We start from the raw sequence: 21,110 nt of genomic DNA on the forward strand, positions 1-21,110 counted from the left end.
CTTAATGCAGGATTTCGCGAAGAGTGTTGCGATCTTGGGACTTGCAGAGGGATGGACTTGATGAACCTCGGGGTCCCTTCCTGACTGTACAATTCTGTTCTTGACATAAATCTGTAAATTGTTGTTGTTTAGTCATTTAGTCGTGTCCGACTCTTCGTGACCCCCTGGACCAGAGCACGCCAGGCACTCCTGTCTTCCACTGCCTCCCGCAGTTTGGTCAGACTCATGTTTGTAGCTTCGAGAACACTGTCCAACCATCTCGCCCTCTGACGTCCCCTTCTCCTTGTGCCCTCCATCTTTCCCAACATCAGGGTCTTTTCCAGGGAGTCTTCTCTTCTCATGAGGTGGCCAAAGTCTTGGAGCCTCCGCTTCAGGATCTGTCCTTCCAGTGAGCACTCAGGGCTGATTTCCTTCAGAATGGAGAGGTTTGATCTTCTTGCAGTCCGTGGGACTCTCCAGAGTCTCCTCCAGCACCAGAATTCAAAAGCATCCATTCTTTGGCGATCAGCCTTCTTTATGGTCCAGCTCTCACTTCCATACATCACTACTGGGAAAACCATGGTTTTAACTATACGGACCTAAAATCTGTAAATAAAACCCTTAATTCTACCAGGTTGGCTCAGTGCACGATTGCACTGCTTTGCTCTGAAAGCTGGCTTCACGCCTCCTAATGCAAACGTCTAATTTGCTGTGTTTACAAATGCCAACTTGACGATATGCCCTAGATGGATAGGGTTGCAGTCTGAACCTAGAACCACCCCTCCCATAAAGGATGGAAGAATATATAAAGACATTTCTAGACATCCTGTCTAAAAAAATAAATAAATTCCATTTTCTCAAGCAAACTTAATCAGTGTATCGGGGGTTTTGCTTGGTTTTAGGAAAATGAAACGGGTGTTCGTTTCTGGGAAGGCGAGAGACTTTCGCGATGCCCAGTGGAGTCTTCTCAAGCGACACACACGCAGTTTGAAACTTTTCGCTTCCTCCTGCAAGGCTGTCTGGGTAGCAGCTGTTTGATCGCACTCAGTTTTGTAAGTGTGCGGTCTCCATGGAGACAAGCGAATCTGTCTCCAGTTTCCAGTTACTGTCACACAGCTCAAATGAGTCTGCTTTGGTCCCTGCAGTAATGACACAATGCCCATTCCCCGGGCAGATTGGCATCGCTCTTCTTCGTCAATGCTGCCAGTCTGATCTCTTGGAAGGGCCTGTCTTGAGCCCAGAGTCCTGACGCTCTTCAAGCTACAAGAAAGGAGATTCCAACTCAATGCCAAGAAGAACTTTCTGGCAGCAAGAGCTGTTTGACAGGGGAACGGACTCCTACGAGAGGCAGTGAACTCTCCTTCCTTGGAAGTCTTTTTTTGGAAATAATTTGTATTTGGTTTTGCAAGTGTAGAGTTATAACAATGCAAAATGAATATCCATATTTATTGCCCTGCCAGACTTTAAACTTTATTATGAATCAGCAGCTTTTTGCTGGTTGAAAGAATGGCTACTTCTTGAAAATACAGACATTCTGGATTTAAAAGGTTTTAACAACGTATTTGGATGGCATGCATATTTATGGTATGATAAGGTCAAAGCACATAAAGCATTTAAAAATCATATTGTCAGGAAAGCACTGTTTAATGTTTGGACAAGATACAAGGATTTATTGGAAAATAAAACTCCAAGGTGGTTGTCACCAATGGAAGCGAAAGCTCTGAAAAGGCTCAATATGGAGGCCAAATGGCCGAAATATTGGGAAATTTTGGAACAAGAAGGAGACAAATTGAAATTGCAGAGTTTTGAGAAACTAAAAGATAAAGTGAGAGATTGGCTTCATTATTATCAGATAATGGAGGCATATAATTTGGATAAGAAAATTGGCTTCCAGGTGGAAAAATCAAAATTAGAAACAGAATTGTTAGAACCCAAAACTAAGAATTTGTCAAGAATGTATAACTTGCTGTTGAAATGGAATACTCAGGATGAAACGGTGAAATCTGCTATGATTAAATGGGCACAAGATGTTGGACATAATATTATGTTTGCTGACTGGGAACAGTTATGGACCACAGGTATGAAGTTTACGGCATGCAATGTCTTAAGAGAGAATATTATGAAAATGATATACAGGTGGTACATGACCCCAGTCAAGCTTGCAAAAATCTATCACTTGCCCGATAACAAATGTTGGAAATGTAAAGAAACAGAAGGTACATTCTTTCACCTTTGGTGGACGTGCCCAAGGATTAAGGCTTTCTGGGAGATGATTTATAATGAAATAAAAAAGGTATTTAAATATACCTTTCTGAAGAAACCAGAGGCCTTTCTTTTGGGCATTGTCGGCCAATTGGTGCCAAAGAAGGATAGAACCTTTTTTATGTATGCCACAACAGCAGCAAGAATACTCATCGCAAAGTATTGGAAGACACAAGACCTACCCACTCTGGAAGAATGGCAGATGAAGGTGATCGACTACATGGAACTGGCGGAAATGACTGGCAGAATCCGAGACCAGAGAGAAGAGTCGGTGAAAGAAGACTGGAAGAAATTTAAAGACTATTTACAGAAATATTGTAAAATTAAGGAATCTTAGAAGGATGTTGGATAGAAACTAAGAGGTTTTTAGCTGTAATGCCTTAAGAGACATGAAAAAAGGTTTGCAACTGGGTAAAAGCTTAATGGTAAGGATTTGCTGAACTAACAAACTGAACTGGAATACAAAAAAGGGAGGTATGAGGAGGTCCGGGGAAATAACTATAGGGAAGATAGGTTATGGAAAATTAATGTCTTTTTAACTGTTTTATTTGGTATGTTGTTTTGTTGTTGTTGTTTTTTTTACTTTCTTGGCTATATTTTAAAAACTTTATTCTTTTTCTTTTTGTATTCTGTACTTTTTGTATTTTTTGGAAGTTTAATAAATATCATTAAAAAAAATAAAAAATGAATATCCATATTTAGAGATTTCTCCGAATCTCTAGACTTCACACCTTCCCCTCCATGGGTCCTATTATAAACTTTTTCAACTGCATATTATTTCATCATCCAAATTTTACGTCTCTCCGTTTTATCCGTAGTATCTTCTATGTTACAAGTGTTATTGCAATCCTCCTGATGTTTTCATCTTCTTACAGTGGTCTCTCAAGTAAGTTATAATTTTTCCCCATTCTTTACAGTCATACCTCGGGATGAATAAGCTTCAGGTTAAGCATTTTTGGGTTGTGTTCTGCAGCGACACTGAAGTAACGGAATGCGCTACTTCCGGGTTTCGCCACTCACGCATGCGCAGATGTTCAAAATGACGTCACGCGCATGTGCGGAAGCGGCGAAACGCGACCCGCACACTCACATACATGCAGTCACATGTTACGTTCACTTCAGGATGCGAACAGGGCTCTGAAATGGATACCATTTGCATCCAGAGGTACCACTGTATTAAAGCTTTGGTCTTCTTGGTTCCTGAGTTTTCCAGTCAGTTTTGCCATTTCGGTTTAGTCCAACAGCTTAGTTTGCCATTCTTCTCTTGTAGGGACTTTGTCTTCTTTCCATCTCTGGGCTAGTAACATCCGTCTAGGTGTTGTTGCGTACATAAAAAGTCTTTTCTGCTCCTTTGGGATCTTGGTAACTTCAATTACTAATAAAGAAGCTTGTGGTTTTTTTTAACAAAAGTTATTTTAAACATTTTTTTTTCAATTCATTATATATCATTTCCCAGAATGCTTTTGTTACCTTACACGTCCACCACATATGATAAAAGGTGCCTTCTTTGGAAGTTTTAAAGCAGAGGTTGGGCGGCCCTATGTCAGGGATGCTTCAGCTGAGATTCCTGCATTGCAGGGGGTTGGTCTAGATGACCCTTGGGATCCCTTCCAACTCTGCAATTCCATGGTTCTAACCCTTTGCCGAGGCCTGCACCTTTTCTCACTGCTCACTGGGGTCACAAAGAGGCAGACATAACTAATCGACTAAACAACAACAAGTTGCTTTGGGAGACGATAATCAGGAATAGCCCAGTTCTGTGAAGCTTGGAGGGGGGGTGTGAGGCATCTGGGCTTTAGCAGTAAAGTGGTACCTCGGGTTAAGAACTTAATGCGTTCTGGAGGTCCGTTCTTAACCTGAAACTGTTCTTAACCTGAGGTACCACTTTAGCTAATGGGGCCTCCCGCTGCCACCAGAGCACGATTTCTGTCCTCATCCTGAAGCAAAGTTCTTCACCTGAGGTACCATTTCTGTAGAAGCCAAGCCCTGACTCCATGGCTCACCTGAATCAAGGGTGAATCAAGGCTGCCAAGTTGGGAGAGACCCCTTCTTTCGGCATTGAACGGCCACATCCTGAGAGCGATGGCGGCTGTGCTACTGCTTCTCAGTCCAGCTCAGCTTCAGCCCCCCCCCCCCCCGTGCCCCCTTCTAGAACCCACCGCTCTCAACCGACTCTCACCTGCCCCCCCAAACTCCCTTTCCAAGCCTCCTTCCATCTTCCGTCTCCACCAGAATCCCCCCTCTCTCTTCCCCCTCCCTCCCTGCTTGACATTCCCTTTGGAATTGTAATAGCATCACCTCCATTGCCATATTACAGAAAAGGGGAAGGGGGGCTGATGGGGAAATGTCCGGGAATCCCAAAGTCTAAACTCAGAGACTCTGGCTTATGTCTCGCAGGAGGACTCAGGATCTACCCTGGACCTCAACCATTCTCTGTTCCCTCCCTGTGTCATACGAAAGATTGTAAGCTCCTCGGGGCAGGGACCTTTTGATCAAGGTTCTAGTTACAGGTAGGTAGCAGTGCTGGTCTGCTGTAGTCAAAAAAATATATAAAAAAATCCTTCCAGTAGCACCTTAGAGACCAACTAAGTTTGTTATTGGTATGAGCTTTCGTGTGCACGCACAGTTCTTCAGATATCTGAAGGTATCTGAAGAAGTGTGTATGCACACCATCTGTTGTAAACAAAAATTGCCCTTTTCCCTTATGGGATATCCAAGAGCCCATATAGAGTCCTTACATAGGTTCCCTATTGGTAGGAGAGAATAACAGAGGCCAACCAGAGAATATTGAGAAGCAAAGCAGCTAGTAAACCTGATCTTTATTGAACTGTTGCAACAGGGTGCTCACCTCACCAGCAGGAGAGAGGAGGACGTGGGTGGTGCTGTGGGTTAAACCACAGAGCCTAGGACTTGCTGATCAGAAGGTCGGCTGTTCGAATCCCTGCGACGGAGTGAGCTCCCGTTGCTCGGTCCCTGCTGCTGCCAACCTAGCAGTTCGAAAGCACGTCAAAGTGCAAGTAGATAAATAGGTACCACTCCGGTGGGAAGGTAAATGGCGTTTCTGTGCGCTGCTCTGGTTTGCCAGAAGCGGCTTAGTCCTGCTGGCCACATGACCCGGAAGCTGTACGCCGGCTCCCTCGGCCAATAAAGCGAGATGAGCGCCGCAACCCCAGAGTCGGCCACGACTGGACCTAATGGTCAGGGGTCCCTTTACCTTTACCTTTATTGCATAGATCAATGAGAAGCTGGATGGAACCGTAAAGGTCCTCATGTGGCTGCGGTGACTGCTTTGGGCTAAACGGAATTCCAGGTCTCTTTTCCCCACAAGTTTCCCCCAACATTTCTGTAGCGGAGACGTCGGCTGCCCCTCTGCTCACTGGGTGGTGGAAACCCGCAGCTCTGTATCATATTTTTTTGAAGTGTGGCAGCCTCAGCAGCCTCAGTATAGGGCTGGGCAGGAGGGAGGGAGGATGAAACCTGCCTGTGCCAGAAATAAATAAACAAACTGCTCTGCCCTGAATGAAGGAGCTCCAGGATTTAATCTGACAGACACGGAGACGCTTCATTTGAGACAGAATGGCAGAGGCCTGGTGACTGGCAGGCATCTGGAATAATGGCTCTCGGTTTTGTCATAACATTGCAAGATCATCCGAGGAGCAGCCAGGACCAGGCATCTCGGCACCCGCTCTGGGTCTGTTTCGCTCGCTGTAAAAAGCCGTTGGCTCAGCGAGGAAGGAAAGGAGCTCAGGGCTGGGGGCGGGCGGGAGAGATTTATGCCTGTCATCTCTGACTCAGTTTTAGACTCCTGCAGGTCTTTAAAAGCTTCTGACGTTGCTTGTGGGTTTGTCCCGGGGCCTCAGCTGTAGGATGGTAGAATCATGAGATCATAGAACATTGGAGTTGAAAGCGACCCTGCGGGTCATCTAGTCCAACCCCCACAATGCAGGAATCACAGCTAAGGAAAGGCCATGTGATCTCTGTTTGGAAACCTCCAACGAAGGAGAGCCCACTACCTCCCAAGGAAGCCTGTTCCACTGTCAAACACCTCTTCCCACCAGAAAGTTCTTCCTGATATTTCATTAAAGGGTCTCTTTTCTTGTCATTCGAATCCATTGGTTCAGGTCTACTACTACTACTACCTTTATTGTCAATGTACAACCTGTGTACAATGAAATTAAACAAGCCTCCCCCCCCCCAACACTCAATCTCATTGCACTCTGTGTGCTTATCACACCACACACCACCTCACAAGTCAGTTGCGCTATGTTATTTTCTGTTCAACAGCCTAACAGCCCACGGATAGAAGCTATTTTTTAGGCTGTTGTTATGGCTGATTATACTTCTATATCTCCTTCCCGAGGGTAGAAGATTAAAGAGGTGCTGGTCAGGGTGTGAGTCATCCCTGATAATTTTTCTCGCTCTCCTAAGGCAACGATCCCTGGTGATGTCATCTTGCCGACTCAAAGGACAGCCCGTGATATCATGTACTGTATTCACCACCCTCTGTAGAGACTTTCTGTCTGTGGCTGTCAAGCCAACGTACCATACTGTGATACAATATGAGAGGACACTTTCTATTGTGGTAAAAGAAGTTCATCAGTTGTTGTTTAACATTATTTTTTCGCAAGACCCTGAGGAAATGAAGTCTCTGTTGGGCCTTTCTGACCACCTGAGCTATCTGGTCAAAGGCCTGAAAACGATGCCTTATGAGGAACGGCTAAGGGAGCTGGGCATGTTTAGCCTGGAGAAGAGGAGGTTAAGGGGTGATATGATAGCCATGTTCAAATATATAAAAGGATGTCACCTAGAGGAGGGAGAAAGGTTGTTTTCTGCTGCTCCAGAGAAGCGGACACGGAGCAATGGATCCAAACTACAAGAAAGAAGATTCCACCTAAACATTAGGAAGAAGTTCCTGACAGTAAGAGCTGTTTGGCAGTGGAATTTGCTGCCAAGGAGTGTGGTGGAGTCTCCTTCTTTGGAGGTCTTTAAGCAGAGGCTTGACAACCATATGTCAGGAGTGCTCTGATGGCGTTTCCTGCTTGGCAGGGGGTTGGACTCGATGGCCCTTGTGGTCTCTTCCAACTCTATGATTCTATGATTCTATCTTGATTTTTCAAGTGAGGTCCTTGCTAAGGTAAATTCCCAGGAGAAGAAAAGGCTAAGTTGTAAACAAATCCAGATTGGAGTCCCCAAAAACAGTTGGATGGCGCCTTGTACTCCTGCAGCCAAGCCGGTGCCAGATGTCTTGCTCTGCTTTCCTTTGGACAACCTCAGTGGGGCTGAGACGGGGGTCTCAATGTCTGGGCAGCCCAGGACCCCCAGACACACTGCCCAGGCCATATTCTCTTTGTTGTTGTTTAGTCGTTTAGTCGTGTCCGACTCTTCGTGACCCCATGGACCAGATCACACCAGGCACTCCTGTCTTCCACTGCCTCCCGCAGTTTGGTCAAACTCATGCTGGTAGCTTCGAGAACACTGTCCCACCATCTCGTCCTCTGTCATCCCCTTCTCCTTGTGCCCTCCATCTTTCCCAACATCAGGGTCTTTTCCAGGGAGTCTTCTCTTCTCATGAGGTGGGCAATGTATTGGGGCCTCAGCTTCAGGATCTGTCCTTCCAGTGAGCACTCAGGGCTGATTTCCTTCAAAATGGAGAGGTTTGATCTTCTTGCAGTCCATGGGACTCTCAAGAGTCTCCTCCAGCACCATAATTCAAAAGCATCCATTCTTCGGCGATCAGCCTTCTTTATGGTCCAGCTCTCACTTCCATACATCACTTCCATCCACTTCCATTCTTCGGCGATCAGCCTTCTTTATGGTCCAGCTTTCACTTCTATACATCACTACTGGGAAAACCATAGCTGTAACTATACGGACCTTTGTCGGCAAGGTGATGTCTCTGCTTTTTAAGATGCTGTCTAGGTTTGTCTTTAGTAACAGACAAATGCCAACAACTATATATATAAACACTCACATATAATATAAATGCTCTCACACACAACATAAGCAAAGAGTATCTGCAAGCACTGCTGAGAATTTGTCCAGAAAAAGAGAGGAGGCGGTGTTTTGCTTTTTTGACTTCGGATTCTGCTGTAAAATGCTTCCGCAAACAGCGAGTCAAATCAGTTCTCCCCTAATGTTGTTTTTCTCGGAAAGGCTGCCCAACTTTCCCATTGCTTTGGGAAATAAGTGTCGGCTGGAACTGGACGCAGACTGAAACAGCCCCAATCAGTCCCACTCTGGCTGTTTTGGAAGCTGGGCCAGCCTTGAACCTCGCTCCCCTCCCTCTCTGCTAGATTTTGGGTTAGCTGTCTCTGACTGCTGAGAGATAAGCCATTATGAGCTGAACCTGCAAATGAATTGATCATCTCCCTATGATCTGTGGCCACATTCCCCTGGCATGGGGGGGACGGGACACACACGAAGAATCCACCAAAGGATCAGAGCAGAGTGAGAGAGCGTCAGAATTTGCAGGATAATTGTATGGATTCTTTTAAAAAAGGAAAGGGAAAGATTTTTGACAGCTGTAGTTTAGTCATCCTTCTTCCCAGAGCCAGATGGAACCTTGCTATGCAGTCTAATTTCTTTACATTTCACAGAGCCAGAGTGAACGTATTTGCAAACATTTGGAATTTCCTAATTTCACCACTTTGCATGCTAAATGCGACTTTCCCCCCCACCCCCACCTTGAACACTCGAAATTGGCGTTTGGGTTGTTTAAAAATTTAAAGAAGTGCTGTGGAACAATGTGGCATCATTTAAAAGAAGAAAAGGAGAAATCCGTTTTCTATATAAACATATAAGATGCAGGAGGTTATCATGGGGAGTGTTTTGTGGGCACGAGGGATTGGGACCTAAGGAAGAGAGGAGTCCCATAGAGCTGCTGCCAGTCAGAGCCAATAGGTCTCACTCATCCTAAAGCAGCTTCTGCATACTCTCCAAGTGAGCCTTACACTGCCTACTCAGAAGTAAGTCCCACTGAGTTCAATAGGATTTACTCTGGTATGTCCCTGATCATTCTCACAGTTTCCATCCTCCTTCTCCTTCTCCATCTTCTTCACCTTTCCCCCTGACAGCGACTCAAGGGCAGCTTACAGATAAAATTTCATTTCGTTCCATTTATATGTGGAAAATGTTGATCCATTCCCTCACCCACTTTTTCTTTGCAACAATCCTTTGAGTTAGGTGAGGTGGGGAGGTTGCAATTGACTCAAGATTTCCCTATTTCACTTGAGAAATCTTGGAGGGAGGGTATGTGAAGGAAGGGCACAAGACTGGGGGTGATCATCAGTGAGCTGCGCACAGGTGGGCTGCATGCAAGCTGCTGGCTAGCCCTGTGGAGCCTCCTTTTATTGAGACAAATATGCAAACCAGGCAGATACATTTTGGGCTATGACCTTTACACATCTTCCGTCCTGAGATCGAGGGGTAGTACAAAGTTATTTTGGCACCTGTTTCCACCGCGTCATTTTCCCCGTGCACAGTGTATGACGAAGGAGACAAAAGGTCTCAGGGACAAAGGTTACAGACAGGACACCGCAAACTGCTGAGACCGCAAAAGGTTAGACAGAGGGAACGATGTACAGACAGCTGTGGCTTGTCTGGGGTGTGTGTGCCCTGCACCCCAGGGTCACGCATGCAGGCAGACTGTGGCCGCCTGCTGGTGGGGAGTGTGCTCCTTCCGGACCCCACTGCCCACTCCGCGATGTCCCTACAGTATGTTTCTGGTGGTCCCCTTGAGAACATTTGAGTATCCCCAAGGGCAGGCATCCCCAAACTCGGCCTTCCAGATGTTTGGGAACTACAATTCCCATCATCCCTGACCACTGGTCCTGTTAGCTAGGGATGATGGGAGTTGTAGTCCCAAAACATCTGGAGAGCTGAGTTTGGGGATGCCTGCTCAAGGGCAATACTTCCTGTCGCAGAACCAGTCATTGCTTGGACCAGTATGGAAGCAATGTTTCTTCAACATCAGCTTCGTTGGACTGGTCATGTTGTTCGGATGCCACTGATTATTGTCTTCCAAAGCAACTACTCTATTCCGAACTTAAAAATGGAAAGCGTGATGCTGGTGGTCAACAAAAGAGGTTTAAAGACCCTCTCAAGGGAAATCTTTAAAAATGTACTATGAACACCGACAACTGGGAAACACTGGCCTGCGAGCACTCCAATTGGAGAGCAGCATTTACCAAAGGCATCCTGGGCTTTGAAGACACTCGAACTCGGGACGCAAGGGAGAAACATGCTAAGAGGAAGGCACGCTTGGCAAATCCACACCATGATCAACTCCCGCCCAGAAACCAATGTCCCCAACTGTGGAAGGACGTGTGGATCCAGAATTGGCCTCCAAAGTCACCTACGGACTCATTGTTAAAACCGTGTTTATGGAAGACAATGATCGCCAAAGAAAGAAGGCGGCTTTCTGTCGCCATCTAGTGTCACAATTGTATTTTGCACTTTACAACACTTTTAAAACGTTTTATCTGCAGCTGTGTAGATGAGTCATAGAATCATCAAGTCAAACCCTCTGCAATGCAGGAATCAACACATGAATGACTCGGGCAAGGCTCTCTCGGTCCAGGAACGGCTATAGCTGCTGAGCCAGTTGCAGTTGACTTCCAGCCACGGAGGCCACCAGAGCTGTCAGGGACTGGATCCAGAAACAGCCCCAAACTGGGGACCTGCTCCTGCAGGGAGAGGGCAATCTGATGCAGAGAAGGCAGTGGGCATGACAGGGTTGGAGATGATGGGGATCAAATTTGGGACTTTCTGCATTCAGGCAAGGCCTATGATCATTCCAAAGCCATCCCTCTGCTTCTGAACTTGAGCTATATGTTCAGTTGTCGTATGATAACCCTTTGTGAGCAAAAAAACCCCCATGTCTTTCCTGTTTATGCAGCCTGAAGTGGTATCTCCCTCTTTTTGAGGGGTTGCGTTGAATGTGAGTCCTACTCTGAGTAGAGACGTGGAATTTTAGGGGGACCACAAGAGTTATCTAGTCCAGCCCCCTGCAATGTTTCACCCACAACCCTGAGATTAAGAGTCTTATGGAAACAGCAGGAACTTCCAACATTGGAAGAATGGCAGATAAAGATGGTGGAATATGTAGAACTGGCAAAGCTGACGGGGAAGATCAGGAATCGGTGTGACAAACTGTTCCAAAAGGACTGGAGCAAATTTATATTTTATATGAAAGAAAATTGCAAACGTTTGAAAACGTTTGTAGGTTTGAGTTGAACTGTTTTGTAATGTGAATATAAGGAGCTGATTTACATATAATGAGGTGAAATGTTAAAGGAAGATAGAAAGTAAAAAGGGGGTTATAGAGATGCTAAGAATTTAGTAAAGATGTTTGGAAGTCAGAAAGAGGGAGGGAAGGAGGTCGGTGCTCAGTTGAGCAATGTGTAAGGTTATTATTGTATGTAACAAGATGTGATTATGATAAATATGGAAAACTTAATAAAAATTATTATAAAAAAGAGAGATTAAGAGTCTTATTCAGTAGACTGAATTAACCCTCAGGACCCACTGAAATGGAGAAACGTGGACCCATTCTTTTCAGTGGGTCTGCGGTGAATAGGATTTGAGTTCACCCTTTCCTCCCTTTCCCTTCCAGTTAACCAACATTTTGTATTTTATTTTATTGTGTACCGTATTTTTCGCTCTATAAGACGCACCAGACCATAAGACGCACCTAGTTTTTGGAGGAGGAAAACAAGAAAAAAAATATTCTGAATCTCAGAAGCCAGAACAGCAAGAGGGATCGCTGCGCAGCGAAAGCAGCAATCCCTCTTGCTGTTCTGGCTTCTGGGATAGCTGCGCAGCCTGCATTCGCTCCATAAGACGCACACACATTCCCCCTTACTTTTTAGGAGGGGAAAAGTGAGTCTTATAGAGCAAAAAATATGGCAATTATTAGCATTTGCTCGAGGGGTTTTGTGTGCACGTGTGTGCTTATAAATCTGAAAAGGGATTCATTTGCAAATATTTCTCAACTGAATATGAATATTTTGCAGACCCTTCGCTTTAAATTCTTACTGTGATTTTGTGTGTGTGTGAGAGAGAGCGCACACGTATAGATCCGGGGGAAAGGGGAATAATAAATCATTTGTAAGTATCTCTGAGTTCAGAACACTGGACCTGATTTTTAAATCTCTGAAATGTCATGCAGAATTCCTCTGTACCAGGCTGGCTTGCTAGCGCTCCCCTCTTGAATAAAAGAGAATCATTTTTAAAGGAAATCATATAAAAAATACACCTGGCTACTGTTACATAAGGATCCCCCCCCCACTTTGCCTTAAAAAAGAGAAAGAAAGTCTGAATTTCCTATTACTGCTAAACCTAGTACAACCCTGGTCTCACACAAAATGTTCTGTTTCTCTGTGCTCGGAACAGATTTCCCCACTGCTGGAAACATGAAAACACCATCCCCTCATAAAGGAGATACCAGATGGGAGATTTAATAAGCATGGATGTTGATTTTTTTCATTGCCTGGAGTTTTGTGTGTGTGTGTGAGAGAGAGACAGAGAGTTTTTGCCACCCAATTCCAACTGAAATGGGAACATTTGAAGACTACAGAAAGAAGATCTGAGGAACTCTGAAAGGCAGCAAGAAAGTTTTTAGAATATTGTGAGGGGGCAGGGAGGAAACCCCATTGGTAGATCAGCTCAAAATGGAATTTTTACGCCATGGTCTTGGATGTAACGCACCCAAATGCCTCCGAAAAACCCTTAGGGTGGTGGTTCCCAGACTTTTTTTGGGGAGCCCATGTCCTCTGATGCCCAGCACCCCTTACCCTGCCCTACAAAGATCATTATTCAGAATAGTGGTTTGTGAGATCCGCTAGGAAGATAATAGCACAATAAGACTCAAAACTAGGGGTCAGTAAACTTTTTCAGCAGGGGGCCGGTCCACTGTCCCTCAGACCTCATGGGGGGCTGGACTATATTATGAAAAAATAAATGAATGAATTCCTATGACCCACAAATAACCCAGAGATGCATTTTAAATAAAAGGACACATTCTACTCATGTAAAAACACGCTGATTCCCGGACCATCTGCGAGCCGGATTGAGAAGGCGATTGGGCCGGATCCGGCCCCCAGGCCTTAGTTTGCCTACCCATGCTCAAAACAGTAACAGTTAATTGCACATTTATTCAAAGTCCAATTAAAACTACAGTGGTACCTCGGGTTACATACACTTCAGGTTACATATGCTTCAGGTTACAGACTCTGCTAACCCAGAAATAGTACCTTGGATTAAGAACTTTGCTTCAGGATGAGAACAGAAATCGTGCTCTGGCGGCACGGCAGCAGCAGGAGGCCCTATTAGCTAAAGTGGTGCTTCAGGTTAAGAACAGTTTCAGGTTAAGAACAGACCTCCGGAACGAATTAAGTACTTAACCCGAGGTACCGCTGTATTTGGCTCCATGAATTCAAGAAAATAGATCAACTTGATCCAAACTTGATTTCAAAGTCTAATGTCATTGACACCTGCAGTACCCCCTGGCTGCCCCCTTGCCTCATGGCAACTCACCAGTTAATCCCATTGCCCCCCAGTGGGGGTTCCACTCACTTTGGGAACCCTTGCCATAGGGTGCCGTCCAACAAAGTTCTCAATCTATTGAAGTGAATGGAGCTAACTTGCTCATCCCCTCAATTCATTTCATTGGTCCAGCTTTGAGTTATGACTTTGAGTTATGGCATTAGATGCAACTGGATAGCTCAGTTGGTTAGAGCACAGTGATGAAAACGCCAAGGTTGCTGGTTCGAACCCCGTAAGGGACAGAGGCATATTCCTACATTGCAAGGGGGTTGGACTAGATAACCCCCTCCCAACTTGATGATTCTGTGATTGTCCAGAAGGTACTCCAAAGCTCATCTAGTCTGCCTCCCGAGACAATACAGGATGCCCACTGTAACAACACCCCTGACAGGTTGGCCATTCTGCCTTTCTAACTATGGAAAGCCTTTATAGAAGGAGATGCATTGTTAAAAGAATTGACCAACAGGCAAAGGATCCCACAAGGTTATAATAGGAAAAACTAACTTCACCAACTTTCACACAAATAGCAATAGAAGTTTGAATGTTTACGTATAATTTTTGCAATTTTTTTTAAAACTCATCTGTTCTGAAAGAAATGAATAGCAAGCTTACCTGCCCAACTGATTTGTTTTGGATATGGTATGGGGTATAGATTTATTGCAGTGGTGCCCAAACTTTTTTCAGAGAGGGCCAGATTTGATGAAGCGAAGGGCCGTGATGGCCGACCAAAGGGCCAACCAAAGTTGTTGAGCTTTTCGTAGGATTGAAGTTGGTTTTTTGGGGATTTTACCCCAGGAAATAAACTGTCACACGGGCCAGATTAAACCAGCCGGCGGGTCAGATTAGGCCCCCCGAAATGGACTTTGAACATGCCTGATTTATTGGTTGTTGTTTTATAAAAACAAATGCTCCCCTTTTTTTATTTACTCCTTCCTTCCTTCCTTCCTTCCTTCCTTCCTTCCTTCCTTCCTTCCTTCCTTCCTTATCAGCTGCCAGTCTTGTGTCCGTTTGCTTCTTTGACGTGCGCAATATTGTTTTGACTGATGTAATACATTCTGTTTTCTTTTTTGCGTGTTTTTTTTAAAAAAGATATTTATTAAAATTTCAACATATTACAAAAATGAGCGAAAAAAGAAAAAGGAAAGCAGATAAAAAAAAGAAGATATAAAAATGGAAAAATACAAAATACAAAATAAAAGCAGTTAAACAAACAGATTAGTCTTTCTATATCTTATCCTTCATTTACTTGTTTCCTCGACCTCCTCACACCTCCCTTTTTTGTATTCCAGTTCACATATTTTGTTCAGCAGTTCCCTCCCCTCTTTTAAATATCCTAATCATTAATCATAAAGATATTGTACTTTTAGATTTTTACATATTACATAGTAAACCCTTTTTTCATCTTCCCTTATAACATTTCAGCTAAGAACCACTTAGTTTTTATCGAACATCATTCTAACATTCATTAATTTTACAATATTTCTGTAGATAATCTTTGAATTTCTTCCAATCTTCTTCCACCGACTCTTCTCCCTGGTCTCGGATTCTGCCAGTCATTTCCGCCAGTTCCATATAGTCCTTTTTTGCGTGTTTTAAAATTGAATAAAGATTAACAAGGCCAATCAACTTATTTTGGCCTGAGGGCCACAGTCCTGCATGGGGAGCATTCGGGGGGGGGGCGTATGCAGGTGGTAGGTGAGACCGGACAACGACAAACATGACCAACATGTGGGCTTTTTCCAGGGAGAAAGTTGCAGCAGCTGGGATGAATGAATGAATTTATTAATACGGTCACAGACCAGCGTCAACACACACAATATCACAGATCATAAAAAAAATATCAGAAATACAGAGGACAATATGAATATAACAAGGATTTAAATATAAAAAATTAAAATTAATTATTAGCGTGGCCCCTGTAATTAACATTTGGGGGTTTGGTCATTATGGGATACCACTTGCTTCCTACGACCTGGTCATACTAAATGGGCGCAAGAATGGGGAGACTTGTGGGGAATTTACTTTTATATCAAATGCAGGAGCTTCCACTATCGACTATGTTATGGTATCATTTAATCTCCTAAAAAGAGCCCTTGAGTGCAAAGTGGAGGAGAGGGTTGATAGTGATCACTTACCGCTCAGCAGCTGGGATTATTTTAGTTTAAGGCAAGTAGGTGGTGACATGACAGAAGTTTGTAAAATTACTCATGACGTTTACTGCGTGTAATGCATTAAAAGAAAATGTGATTACAATGATGTATAGATGGTATATTACCCCTGTTAAGTTAGCGAAAATGTATAAAACTAGCAATAAATGTTGGAAATGTAAAGAAAAAGAGGGAACATTCTATCATATGTGGTGGGAATGCAAAAAGATGAAATGCTTCTGGGAGATGATATATAATGAGTTGAAAAAAATGTTGAAATATACATTTACAAAGAAACCAGAAGCATTTTTGTTGGGAATGGTGGGAAGTGATATAAATAGAAAAGAATGTAAGCTTTTTTTATATGCAGTAACAGCAGCTAGAATATTTTTGGCCCAAAAATGGAAGCAAGAAGAATTGCCAACAATTGAAGAATGAAGGATGAAGTTAATGGACTATGCAGAATTAGACAAATTAACAGGAAGGATCCGAAACCGGCGGGACCAGAAATTTGCCAGAGACTGGAGTAAATTTATGAACTATATGAAAAGTATTTGTGATGATCAGGCAACGTTTGTAGGTTTACAAGAAGTTCTGTGAGGAGTATTGTTGGAAATATTGTAAAAATGGAGAAGGGGAGATGATATGTTATGAGAGGTAAAGACAACATAAAATTAAGTAATGCATAAAAAGTGGTTAACAGAGCTGCTGAGGGAAGTCCAATAAGAATGTATTTGTAACAATTTGTGTGGTACTGTTTATAATTGGTATGTTAAAATTAATAAAAATGTATTTTTTTTTAAAAAAGTAAAATTACTCATGACATGGAAAAAGTGGCTGGAGGATTATTATCCCGCCCCTTCTCTCATAACCCTAGAACTCATGAATACCCAATGAAACTGAATGTTGGAAGATTGAGATGAAAGAAATGAATTCTTCATGCAGCGCATAGTTAAACTAGGAAACTTGCTCCCCGAGGAGGCAGTGATGCCCACCAATTTGGATGGCTGTAAAAGAGGGTTATAAGAAAAGAACTGCTCCTTTTCCCTTATGGGGTATTCCAGAGCCCGTATAGACTCCTTAAATGGGTCCCCTATCGGTAGGAGAAAATAGCAGAGGCCAACCAGAGAGTATTGAGAAGCAAAGAGGCTAGGCGGGTGACTGGGGGCGGCCGCCGAGACCACATATCACCGGTCTTGAAAGACCTACAGTGGCTCCCAGTACATTTCCGAGCACAATTCAAAGTGTTGGTGTTGACCTTGAAAGCCCTAAACGGCCTCGGTCCTGTATATCTGAAGGAGCGTCTCCACCCCCATCGTTCTGCCCGGACGCTGAGGTCCAGCGCCGAGGGCCTTTTGGCGGTTCCCTCATTGCGAGAAGCAAAGCTACAGGGAACCAGGCAGAGGGTCTTCTCGGTAGTGGTGCCCACCCTGTGGAACGCCCTCCCATCAGATGTCAAAGAGATAAACAACTACCTGACGTTCAGAAGACATCTTAAGGCAGCCCTGTTCAGGGAAGTTTTTAATGTATGACATATTAGTATATTTTTTGTCTTTGTGGAAGCCACCCAGAGTGGCTGGGGAAACCCAGCCAGATGGGTGGGGTACAAATAAATTATTATTATTATTATTATTATTATTATTATTATTATTATTATTGTAAGCCTGATCTTTATTAAACTGTTGCAACAGAGTCCCCCACTCAGAGGAACCCAGAACATTGGGGAAATACACTCGGAGTCGAGAGAGGATTTCATGCTCTTTATTCAGCTCATAGTGGTGAGGAAGAATGGAAGTTCCCCCAGAATGTCTACTTTATATACATTATTTACACAAAGGGTCCCACATGATTGGCTAATTCTGGGATTCTCCTGTAGGCCAATCAGGTTGCGGATTCACTTCCACCTGGAGCTGGATTGGGTGGCTCCTGTGGACCAATCAGACTGCTGCATTTTGGATCCTATTCAACTCAGTACATAACAATTGGTGTGCAAGCTCTTATATAGTCTTTTGAAACTGCCCACCCTGTAGCCCAAGACCACCCCACAATACATCATACATACATCACTGAAGGATGTGGTCTGCAGCAGAAATCCTGCCTGCCAGGATACCTGATAATGGTCATTGATTGCATTACCTGGGCAGCCTGGCCATTCTTTTGTGATGGTTAATACTTTAGTTCCTGAGTCCGGGTCACAGGCTCACCCTATTCATACACAAATACGCCCTTAAGACAGGATTTGCAAGCAAAAAGACAACGGGGAGGCTTTCCCATTTCCTTCCTCTTTGCAGAGAAATATTTGAGGTCAATTTGGGAGAGTCAAAATGGCTTCAGGATTGCTCTCCCGTACTATTTCGGACACGTGGCTTATACAGTGGTACTTCGGGTTACAGACGCTTCAGGTTACAGACACTTCAGGTTACAGACTCCACTAACCCAGAAATAGTACCTTGGGTTAAGAACTTTGCTTCAGGATGAAAACAGAAATCGTGCGGTGGCAGAGGGAGGCCCCATTAGCTAAAGTGGTGCTTCAGGTTAAGAACAGTTTCAGGTTAAGAACGGACCTCCAGAACGCATTAAGTTCTTAACCCGAGGTACCACTTTACTGCTAAAGCCCAGATGCCTCACCCCCCCCTCCAAGCTTCACAGAACTGGCCTATGCCTAAGTTCTTAACCTGAGGTACCACTGTATACTTATGTATGTGTTTGCCTTGTACATTTATGAACATTCAGTTTAGATTTGAGACCTTAGAATTCTTATAACAAGAGGGTTTGACAAACTCCTGAGCTAGCGTGGTGCAGTGGTTAAGAGCGGTGGACTCGTAATCTGGTGAACCGGGTTCGCTTCCCGCTCCTCCACATGCAACTGCTGGGTAACCTTGGGCCAGTCACACTTCTCTGAAGTCTCTCACCCTCACCTCACAGAGTGTTTGTTGTGGGGGAAGAAAGGAAAGGAGATTGTTAGCCGCCTTGAGACTCCCTTAGGGTAGTGATAAAGCGGGATATCAAGTCCAAACTCCTCCTCCTCCTCCTTCTCCTCCTCCCCTTCTTCTTCTTCTTCTTCTTCTTCTTCTTCTTCTTCTTCTTCTTCTTCTTCTTCTTCTTCTTCTTCTTTGTGGGATGTGAAACACAAGAGCAGTCAAGTACAACATTCCTAGAATGAACATGTTTACACATGGGGAGAAATGTTTGTCCAGCCAGCAGGTCAACTTCCTGTTTCCTTCTGGGCTGGGACAGACTTCCTCTGCATGTGACTAGAGGTGGGCGGGGCCTCACCTGTGCAGGTAAGGACAAAAGCACAGGGCAGGGCAGCCATCTCTCTCTCTTTGACTACATGCATCGAAGAAGCAACATCTGCTTAGCCAAAGATGCTCTCTTGGCCTCCAGCCAAGAGAGGACAAAGGGACTGTCTCTTTATGAGATAGTTTCCAGGTATATGTTACTTTTCTAAGCTAAGTCTGCCTTCTGGGATCCGATTGTGAACAGAATGTGAGTAAACTCTTTTTATACTTTTATAGAAGACTGTGTCATGTCTTATCTTTTATGAGGGAATAAGGGGGAAATACCAGAACAGTTATTACAGAGGCTTTAGCGAGCCTGAGCAAACGCATCCGCTGTGAGTTTAAAAGGGGGAATGTTACTCTGCTAAAATTGTGAACTTGTTAACACAAGTTGGAAAGGCTGTAATCAAACAATATATCCTCTCTTCCATTCCTGAACATTCCCACATACTTCTTCTTCTTCTTCCTGTTCCAACCTCCACAGCTGGACGCAGCAATGGTTCTGAATACCAGCTGCTGGAAACGCCAGGAGTGGCTCTTGTGGTCAAGAGCCGCTTGCTGGTTTCCCAAGGCCATCTGACCGAACAGGCTGTTCTTATGTCCCTGCAAAGTGTGGACGCCCTACTGTTGGGCTACTGCCCTCCCCCAAACAAGCAAGCTGCTGGATAGGTCTAAAACAAGCCACACCGAGATGCAGATTGCGATTATGGCATCTCTGATGAGCACCGTCCTCCCCTGAATCTCTCTGACAGGGCCAAGTGTCTCCTTATTACTTGCTTTCGCCACCCTGCCTCCAAAAATCACACCCGCAGCCAGAGCTTTCTCTTTGAGTTGGAGGAAGTGTCTTTCTCCTGAAAGGGGCCATTGTGTCAGTGACAGGCCCTGTCCCGAGGCTGCGTCCCCGATGAGCAGAAAGTGACTCTGAAGGATGAGCTGCAAGCAGCACTGGTGGTGTCCTCAGCACAAATCTCATTGCTGTGTGAAAGGGAGGAGGACGAAAAGGAAGAAGAGGTGCAAAGGAGCTAAGGCAGCCGGGGCTCACAAATAGGCCAGTTGTCCATCGAGCTCAGGATTGCCTACACTGACTCAGGGTTTCATGCAGGGCACATTCCCAGCCTGGAGAGGCAGGCATTTGAACCTGGGTCCTTCTGCATGCAAAGCAGGTGTCCTCCCATTGACCTACAGCCCTTGGAGGCTGTTAAAGTAGTTTTATCAGTCCACAGGGGGCCTCTTCAGAAGCTGATGGCATGAGCTCAGTTGACTAAATGAAACCTGGACAGTTAAATCCAGTCAAAGGCGACTATGGGGTTGCGGCACTCATCTCGCTTTCAGGCCGAGGGAGCTGGTGTTTGTCCATGGATAGATTTCCGGGTCATGTGGCCAGCAGGACTAAACTGCTTCTGGCGCAACGGGACACTGTGATGGAAACCAAGAGCACACAGAAACGCCACTTACCTTCCCGCCGCAGTGTTACCTGTTTATCTACTTGCACTGGTGTGCTTTCGAACTGCTAGGTTTGCAGGAGCTGGGACAGAGCAATGGGAGCTCACCCCATCATGGGGATTCGAACCGCCGACCTTCTGATTGGCAAGCCCAAGAGGCTCAGTGGTGTAGACCACAGCGCCACCCGCTGTCAGCTCCTGGAGTCAGGAATAGGCCAACAACCATTCTCAAGATGCCAACGAAGTCAACTCTTTATTCAAAGTAACTGAATCAGCTCAGGCTTAGTGATCCCAGCAACCCTTCCCAGTAGGTGTTGCCCCAATGAGGCAGTTGTGAAGACTGAAGGTCTTCCCACTGCTCTCTAAGACTCCCCTGCAGTTCCTTCCCTGGCAAGCTGAGGCTCCATCGTCTTGTCTCTCTCTGCTCTGCACTCTTCATTCCTCTCTGAGATCTT

Source organism: Podarcis pityusensis (genome assembly GCF_964106645.2).
Source record: "Podarcis pityusensis genome assembly, chromosome: 18".
NCBI lineage: Eukaryota > Metazoa > Chordata > Lepidosauria > Squamata > Lacertidae > Podarcis > Podarcis pityusensis.